Source organism: Chenopodium album, chromosome 9, assembly GCF_948465745.1.
Source record: "Chenopodium album chromosome 9, dcCheAlbu1.1, whole genome shotgun sequence".
Classification (NCBI taxonomy): domain Eukaryota; kingdom Viridiplantae; phylum Streptophyta; class Magnoliopsida; order Caryophyllales; family Amaranthaceae; genus Chenopodium; species Chenopodium album.
Genome location: NC_137842.1, coordinates 19,683,742 through 19,692,497, shown reverse-complemented (window position 1 = coordinate 19,692,497; position 8,756 = coordinate 19,683,742). Strand labels below are relative to the sequence as shown.

At 31.6% G+C, this 8,756-nt stretch overlaps 1 long non-coding RNA gene across 2 annotated transcripts; it reads right to left on the bottom strand.

Moving 5' to 3' along the window:
* Positions 1 to 545: 545 nt before the first annotated feature.
* Positions 546 to 1,536, bottom strand: LOC145559640 (uncharacterized). 2 transcript variants are annotated; one of them, XR_014092817.1, is made up of 2 exons: positions 1,135 to 1,536; positions 546 to 848 (listed from the first exon to the last, which is right to left on the bottom strand). It is a non-coding gene; the product is annotated as an uncharacterized LOC145559640 (long non-coding RNA). The 2 variants fall into 2 exon arrangements; XR_014092816.1 differs by having other exon boundaries at positions 546 to 838.
* Between the last annotated feature and the right edge of the window lie 7,220 nt (positions 1,537 to 8,756).

Genomic DNA, 8,756 nt, shown 5'->3' with positions numbered 1-8,756 from the left:
GCAAAATGAAGAAGCTATTTTTCAGTCATTAACAACTTGGTCACAATATTAGTTGAACAACAGTTCATAGCAAATCGATTGCCGTGAATAACACGATTATACCAAATTACAATACCAATCAAGCTTCAATTAAATCGAAAATTCTTACCATGATGCATAATCAAATTACCCATTCTATCAAATTCAATGTAGCTGAATGATTTGCGTCGGGCTCTTTGAAGCTCAAATGTTTTGAGGTTTTGAACGGCGAATGGTGTTTTGGCAGCGATTTTGAATTTAAACGCATATGGATCGAACAATGGTGTTAGAACGACATGATGATTTGAATGGAGCACTATCATAGAACAGAACACCATCAAACAACCGAGTACATTGACGTTTGTTAACGGGTGTGAGTTTGGTAAATAAAGACATTGACTAAATTACGAGTCTATCCTTACTAAAGTATGCAAATTGACCTCCGCACCCCTATATTAACATGTTTTGTTAATATGCCATATTAACAGGTATTTTCTCAACAAATATTAATTATATAATAAACTCAATTTTATTCTCAAATAATTAAATTCATTCATTAATATTTATCAGCATTTTATACTACTGAATTTACAACTTGTCAAAAAAAAATTATAATAAATTGTATTCGGTACAAGAATCAACTAAAATCTTTATTTTGAAAAGAAATTATAAAGATCTAAATTTAAACGGAGTATACAAAACTAAACATAAAGCATCCCCGAAAACGATCATCTTCAACTCCATAATTAGACACCATCGATCTCCACCTTCGCCATCACACCTTTCGTTGTTTCATATTGCCATCAAGATCTATTTCCCACTGAATATCTCTAAGAATGAAACATCATTAGCAAACATTTGCAAATCTTATACAAATTTATTTAAAAAATCAACTTTAGATCAGTTTAATCAACTCCACAAAAAACTAAGAACCCTAACCCCCAAAATTCAACCATATATAAGAAACGCGTCCAATAAATAATAGATTATAATAAACAAGGAATATGAAAACAAATTATAACTAATTACTCACCCAAATATAATGTGCAGTACAAAAAACAAAATCAAAACCTACAATCTAAAATGTAAACCTAATAAGAAAAATAAATGACAAACCTGAATGGATGAATTTGGAAATTGTATGTACCGATTAAAATCAATAAGCTAAGCAATAAATTCTCAGCAAAAAATCAGAAATTCACCATAAAATGGAAACCCAACTTCAAATCACAAAAGTAAACCCTTAGAGCGCTATGAATTCCTCAATTCTTATATTTAAGACATTTTAATTGAACAATTAAACAGCAAGCAAACATGTGAGGTTGTTTTTGGCTTAACATATGGACGCCAAAGGGAGTAATCTGCACCATTTCTAGGTTTGATTTACGAAAAAATTGAGAAATAACTAGAAGAGTATGGGGGCAGGAGGGGAACCTTAGAGGAGAGAGAAAAAGAGTGAGAGGAGGGGCAAATCTATCTATTATATAATTGAAGAGTCACTTCACCACAACCCTTCAAATCACCAATAATCCATCCCATTATATTATTTATTATTTATTTTTTAACTTAAAAAAAAAAACATCAATAAGGATAATAACTACCCATCTCACCTGTTTTTTTTTGGGATTTTTTCAAGAAATTGCAATAATTAATAAAAATTCAATTTTTTAAAAAAACATTACTAACATTTCACTTTGTCTTATTTTCTTTCGCGTATTCTAAATCCCCAACCTTTCAATTATATTACTTTAAATCCCCAACCCTTCAATTATACATGTAACATGTATATTTAGAAAGGAAAAATAATACTGCGTTGGAAAGACGGAAGTTTTTTTTTTTTTTTTTTTTTTAAAGATGGAAGTTACTTAAAGGGGGTTATTAAAAAAAAAAAACAAAAAAAAAAAAAACCTAAACTCATGAGAGTTGAGTATTGAGGTTTTGTAGAAACCTCATTAATTGACTCTGTAATTATAATATATTTTATAAGCCTCAATTCTTAAGACTTAGAGTGTTCCTGTGCTAGTATGCGCCCGTATTAATAATGTGCTATATTAGAGGATATATATTTAAGTGTTATATTTTACTAAAATATAGCACATCAAAATCTACTTTGTTAAAGCCTCAGCGAACAAAGTATATTATAATTACAGAGTCAATTTTATATTTAGTTTAATTTTATAACAATCACTTTGCAAATAGTTATTAATATATGATTGTAATACTAGCTTAGAGTGATTGTTAATATACTTTGTTAAAGCTAGTAACTTGAGGTTGTTATATCATATATACCGCCATGTATGAAATTATATACGAGCTAAATAGAGTTTAATATACATATCAAATCCCTTAAATTTGAAATTAAAACAATTACTTTAATATATATATATATATATATATATATAATATTAAATATATAATATTAATTTGAAATAGAATAATAGAGTGATATAACATATATTAATTATCCAATTAATATATAATATAAGGTTTAAAACCTTATATTATATATAAACTAATTATTAGTAATAAAGTTAATTGGAGTCAAACCTTGTTAGACTATAGATTTGGAGGTTATATAATTTATTGATTGGAGTCAAATATATAAAGGAATATATTATATATTTGACAAGGTAATATATTAATTATCCAATTAATATATAATATAAACTCTATGACCTTACAGCTCAAATCATATATAATATAAGGTCATAGAGTAATTGTTTCTAATATATATCCCATATAGATTAAATAGATTTAATATATTTTATATGCTAATATATATTAAGCACTTAAATCTATTAAAAGGTCACCCACCTCTATAATTATAATATACTAAATCCACAATTAATTAAATATAATATAACAAAATATAAAAGATATACTTAAATCTAACTGAGTATTAATTTTTAATTTTTTAAATTTCAAGGTAATATATTAATTATCCAATATAATAAATTTCATGTACTATTCCAATTCACCAATACTATCATATATTATCAAATTTAACAATATTTATCCAATTAATTTTAGTATGTAACTATTATCCAATATAATAAATTTCAAGTACTATTCCAATTCACCAATACTATCAGAATATCAAAAATATAATATAATATTTTTAATCTATTATTAGCATATATATTAATAAATTCTGTGGCAAAGCGACCTTATAGAGTTATCCAATTTAAGTAAAATCTATATAATATATTATATTTATTATATAATAAATATATATGACCTTACATAAGGCAAGATTTGAGCTATATATATGAAGGTTAATAGAGTGAGAAAAAATAATAGATTATTGTTAAATTATAACTCTATAATATAAGGTTTTATATTATAGATAATTTAACAATCCTTTAAATATATTATCTTTTATATTTTGTTATATTTAAATCTATTATAGATAATTAATAAAACTTTCATATCACAATGCTAATAACAATCACTTTATATTATATTTAAACTCTATATACTTATTATATAAGGTTAATAAGGTTTCCTCAAATTATATTATCTATAGGCTGATTGTATACTTATTATATAAACTAATATTAGTAATAAAGTTAGTTGGAGTCAAACCTTGTTAGACTATAGATTTGGAGGTCTTAATTGTATAATAGAGTGATTGTTGTTATATCAAGAGTAGTTATTATTAATATAAAATATTATATTAATATTATATATTTAATAAAAATCACTCTAATTAATTGGATAATTAATATGCTGATTAATATATATATATATATATATTCATAATTATATAAATAATATATAATAAATTTTATTTGTTATTAAAATATAGTCTATAGAGTGATTGTTATAATATATATATTATTGTTAATATATATATATAAAATAAAATCTATTTATTTTATTTTAATATTTAGTTTACACCGCCATCCATTCTGCTACCACAGGTGCGCATACTAATGCATATAGATTTATTCACTTCTCCCATCCCATTATATATTAACGCCCGTATTAATAATATAGTATAAGCATTATATATTTCCTATATTAGAGGAGGGCTCTAAATTGCACGTAGTATAATGCCTAATAAAAAATGTATTCTAAATCCCCAACCCTTCAATTATACGATAGTAACTAATTTAGGTCGTTAATCCAATTAACATGCCTAATTAAAACTAGTCAAAGTTGTTTAATTGATTATGTAATTTAGTGCAATTAAAATTGAAGATCCCACTAAATTTCGCATCCATCTTAATTAATCCAATTAATTAAGTCGGTAAACCCAAAATTTGCCAAAATTAAATTTTGCCAATGCCGCTCAAAACCGAGGCCTAGCCTCAAAATTTAATTAAAATTAATTAAATCCAAAATAATTAATTAAAATAAATAAAATGGAAAATTTAAGATAGCCTTAAAACGAGGCACAAGTGCTTAGTGAGGGGATATGTGCACAGTCGTGACTCATGTCAAGCGTCACACCCAGAATACCGCATACGCATCGACTCTTCTACGAGGCGTGCTTGCGACACATGCCACGAAGGCCACGCAATCTTGTTGTTGCACACATTGTGACACAAGCTTTTAGCACACCCACACGCACACAAGCCGCACCAAGCAATGCACAAGCATCGCACACAACCGCTCAAGCTTGCACCAAGCACGACCAGCCATGCAAAGCACAGCAGCACGCATGGTGCGCGCACAGCATGATGCTGCCGCTTGTTGCTGGATGGCACGCCACGATGCTGGTAGCAAGAAGCAGCCACACACATGACAACACGCAAGCTCGAGGCAGCCTACTTAGCAACCACATGCGGGCTGCCAGCCAAGTGAGGCTTTTGCCTCGATTTTCGTGCCATAACCTCGGGTCTCCAACCCATATTTTGCGTGACAAATAATAAATTCTAAATTATTTTTTGAATTCATAAAATGAGCCAAAATTAAATATTAATACAAGTCCAACTTAAATTACAAAATTCAGTAAGGTGCATATAACCAAAATTATTTCTAAGAACCATTCTTTAATAAAATTGGTTTAACTTGGTGCAACAAAATGAACAAGGCTAATAACTCACTATTAATTTAAGTAATCTAAATTAATCATGAGATTTGACAAAATTGAGGGAAGTTGGAATTATGAACACAAATATTCAAATAAAGCTTCCAACTTTAACTTGTGAATCCTTGAAAAATTATATCTTCCAATATGAAGATAGATGAAATTTCTATCACATGAATGATTCCAATCAACTTAATACATGATTAAATCAAAAGTTCAACCAAAAAATCATGGACTTTAGTAACTCAAAGTTTATCACTTAAAACAATTAAAGATTGAATCTTTACTACTCAAATTTTCATGCGGAATTGTTAGCTTGCTTAATAGCTATTAAATGGGCACGCTTGAAAGGCTATCAACACATTACAATTTTCACAAACTCTATATCTATCATCCATCTCTTGCGTTTTCCTAATCGTAGGGAGGTGAGACTACTTTGGACTATTGGGGAATTATTTAAGGAAGGAGGGCTCTTGGATGTGTGCACTATTTGGAAAGTAGGTAGGGACCAACTAACTAAAGCGCATAATATTACGGGTTGGTGTAGAAGCAATTTATGTAATTTTTCGATGTAAGTTTTAGTTTAGTTGCTTGAATCTTCTTTCTTTTGTCCATGTTTTTTGAGGGTCATTATATCGCATTGTGTTATTATATTGCATGGAAGTTGTAAATACGTGAATAGAGGATGAAGTGTTATCATTCCTCTTTTTGTAGTTATTCTTAGGTTGATGTAGATGAGGCTTATTTGCCTTTTCTTTAGCAAGATCATCTTTAATCCTAGTAGCCACAGAATAGACCTTTTGAAAGTATCTAAACCAAGGACCCGTAGATGTTTGTTGTACTTTTTATGAAAATTGTCAATGAAATTTTCTACTATCTCAAGTTCAGGTGGCCTTTGGTCAAGGTGGGCTGCCTTTTCTCACCATCTACCATAGAAAGCAAGGAAACATTCATCGTCGCCTTCCTTAACCATTTCAAGTTCACGCAAAGTTGATTTGAACTCTACGTTACTCTCATTTGGGTAATGAAAGCCAAAACTACATCTTCCCATGATGTTTTTGTTGGGTTTCAATGAGTCCGATACACCGCAGAAGAAAGCCGGAGCCAAGACCACACTCTCAATTAATATAATCTTAAAGCATAATTAACTTAAACAACAAGATTAAGAAAGATATTATACCTTTGGCTCATGCTTCGCTCAATAAAAGAGATCTTACTTCGAAATTTCTAAGTCTCGCATGCACGAATACCTCCAACGAAAGTCCACCCGCAACTCAACCCCCAAAAATGGTCCAATGCTTAGAGGTTAGCTAAGCCCGACCTAAACCCGAGTAATTATATGTGTTCAAAGTTTTCTCAATGGAGATCTCTTTTTCAACACCTTACTCAAGTGCTTTTCCAATACCCTAACTTGGGTATTTATAGGGAAAAGCATGAGTGAGATTTTCTCTTCCATTAATGTGGAAGAATTGATTATTCCTTTTATTTTTAAAACAATAATAAAATTAATTATCAAGCTACTAATAAATCAACAAGTTGCATATTTAGGAGAGAGGTTAGGTAAGGACCACTTGGAAAAGGGGGGACCAAACTTGCTCCCCAATCCTCTCCCATAACCGACCACCTACACCCTCAAGCCTCCAATCCATGAGCACCACGTGGAAGCCCCACTTGGGCATCAAGGCACCCCAAGTAGGTTGTGGTTACTGCCGCACACTCGGCCCAGCACGCAACGCACATATGTGTGGGCTGTTGGTCGAGGCCTGCTAGCAAGCCACGCACATATATGCAGGCTGCAGGTCGAGGCCTGCTAGCACGCCACGCACATATGTGCGGGCTGCTGGCCAGGGCTTGCTAGCACGCCACGCACATATGTGAGGGCTACAGGCCAGCCTAGCTAGCCATGTTGCGCTAGTGAGCACCAAACTAGCCTAAGCTCGGCTTAGTGTGCTTGTTAGCCACCTTGCTAGGCCATATGCTCCTAGCACTTGGTTTTCTTGGAGCATTCTAGTGCTAGGGGTATTTTGGTAATTTTGTTAATTACTAATTTTCTCGTCTCTTCTTTTATTAACTTCCGACGCTCGGTTTCGACACTCCAAACTCGAATTTCTGACGTCTAAATATTAATTACTCGGCAGACTCATTAATTGTAACACCCTAATAATTCTCTGTTTAAACCTATGAGTACTCTGAACAAAATCCAAGAGAATTACTGGCGTGCTACCGCCACGTGTTCAAACGTTAAGGCTATATCAGAAATTAGCAGCGGAAAAACTAACTCAGTTATAAATAAGTTTCAAAACCAATAACCAAAATCAAATTAAATCATACAACTTGGAACCATTAAGGCCCTTATTCAAAACCCCACAAAAGTAGTAAATAAATAAAACCAGAGTTTGAATAAATTCAAACTTATGAAAAGAAATAAACTGCGAATAATAACCAATTCTCCACTCATAATCCCACGACCCTGATGCAAATGATGCATGTGTAAGAACCCGTGGTTAATCTGCTCCCCAATATTACAAGTGTAAAAATTGGATCGTCACAGGGTCATTGAAAGGCGAAGGCCATGACCAAAGAAAGACACACACAAAAGCACGCAATCAGCAAAGTTGAGTACATACAAGCTGCTACTAATAATCAAGCATAAGCATCATTAAATTATAGACTCAACACACGACTCAACTATCAATTTTATTAAGTCTTCACTAGTTGATATTAACTAACTCATTTATTTATTTCATTAGATTTAACAATAGACAAGGTTGTCCAACCCATGCTCCATTTGGAACATCAATAAAGAAAACCCCATGCAACCTTAATTTCGGAAACATCAATAAACATCCAACGACCACGGGCGCGACTCCGTGACCGTAGTTAGTATGAGATCTCACCTAACTCCTAGTTTTAAAAAAATATATTTGAAATAAGATACTCGTAGATCAGACGACCTCGAGAAAAGTACACGGCTAATACCCCGTGTACCCCAACCCCTGATTGTCATTACTCTAGAAGTGCACCAATTCAGAGTTTTATTGCTCATCCATCTTGCACTTTACGTGATTTACAGGTTTAGACTTGGTGATGACTCATATACAAACAATACAATCAATCCAATACCAAATCAATCAAGTAAAATAACTTTCCAATTTCAATTCTTGATTTATTAGTGACAAGCAACATTTATTTTTTATTCCTTTAACTACCTCGGTGTATAAACACCTTGAGTGCATAAGGCACCTCAAAACCTTAACCTCGTCTTATAAGACTTGAATTCTTCCTTTAATCATCGTGCTTGCATAATCATGAATGAGTAATAAATTAATCATTACACCAATCATATACCTTTGCCTCTAAGCGCACCTTGCATAATTAAAGCACAAATAATACTTGCAATATAAAATAGTACACGTCATACGAAATTCACAATGTATAACCAAACAATTTAACTCATTCATCCCTATACATGATACTAAGTTCTCGATCCGTCCTTAGACATGCACCTAAAGGCAAGGTTTCGTAACTCGTACGTACCTTGAATAAACGAATTGGTATGCCACTTTACTATCTAGAAATCACCTTCAATAAACTCCTCTCCTAAACCAAATAATAACATCTCAATCAATACCCAATCAATCAAATATACAGCAATACTAACTTACTTAAAAACCTTCAAAATCCAAATCAAACAACACTTTAA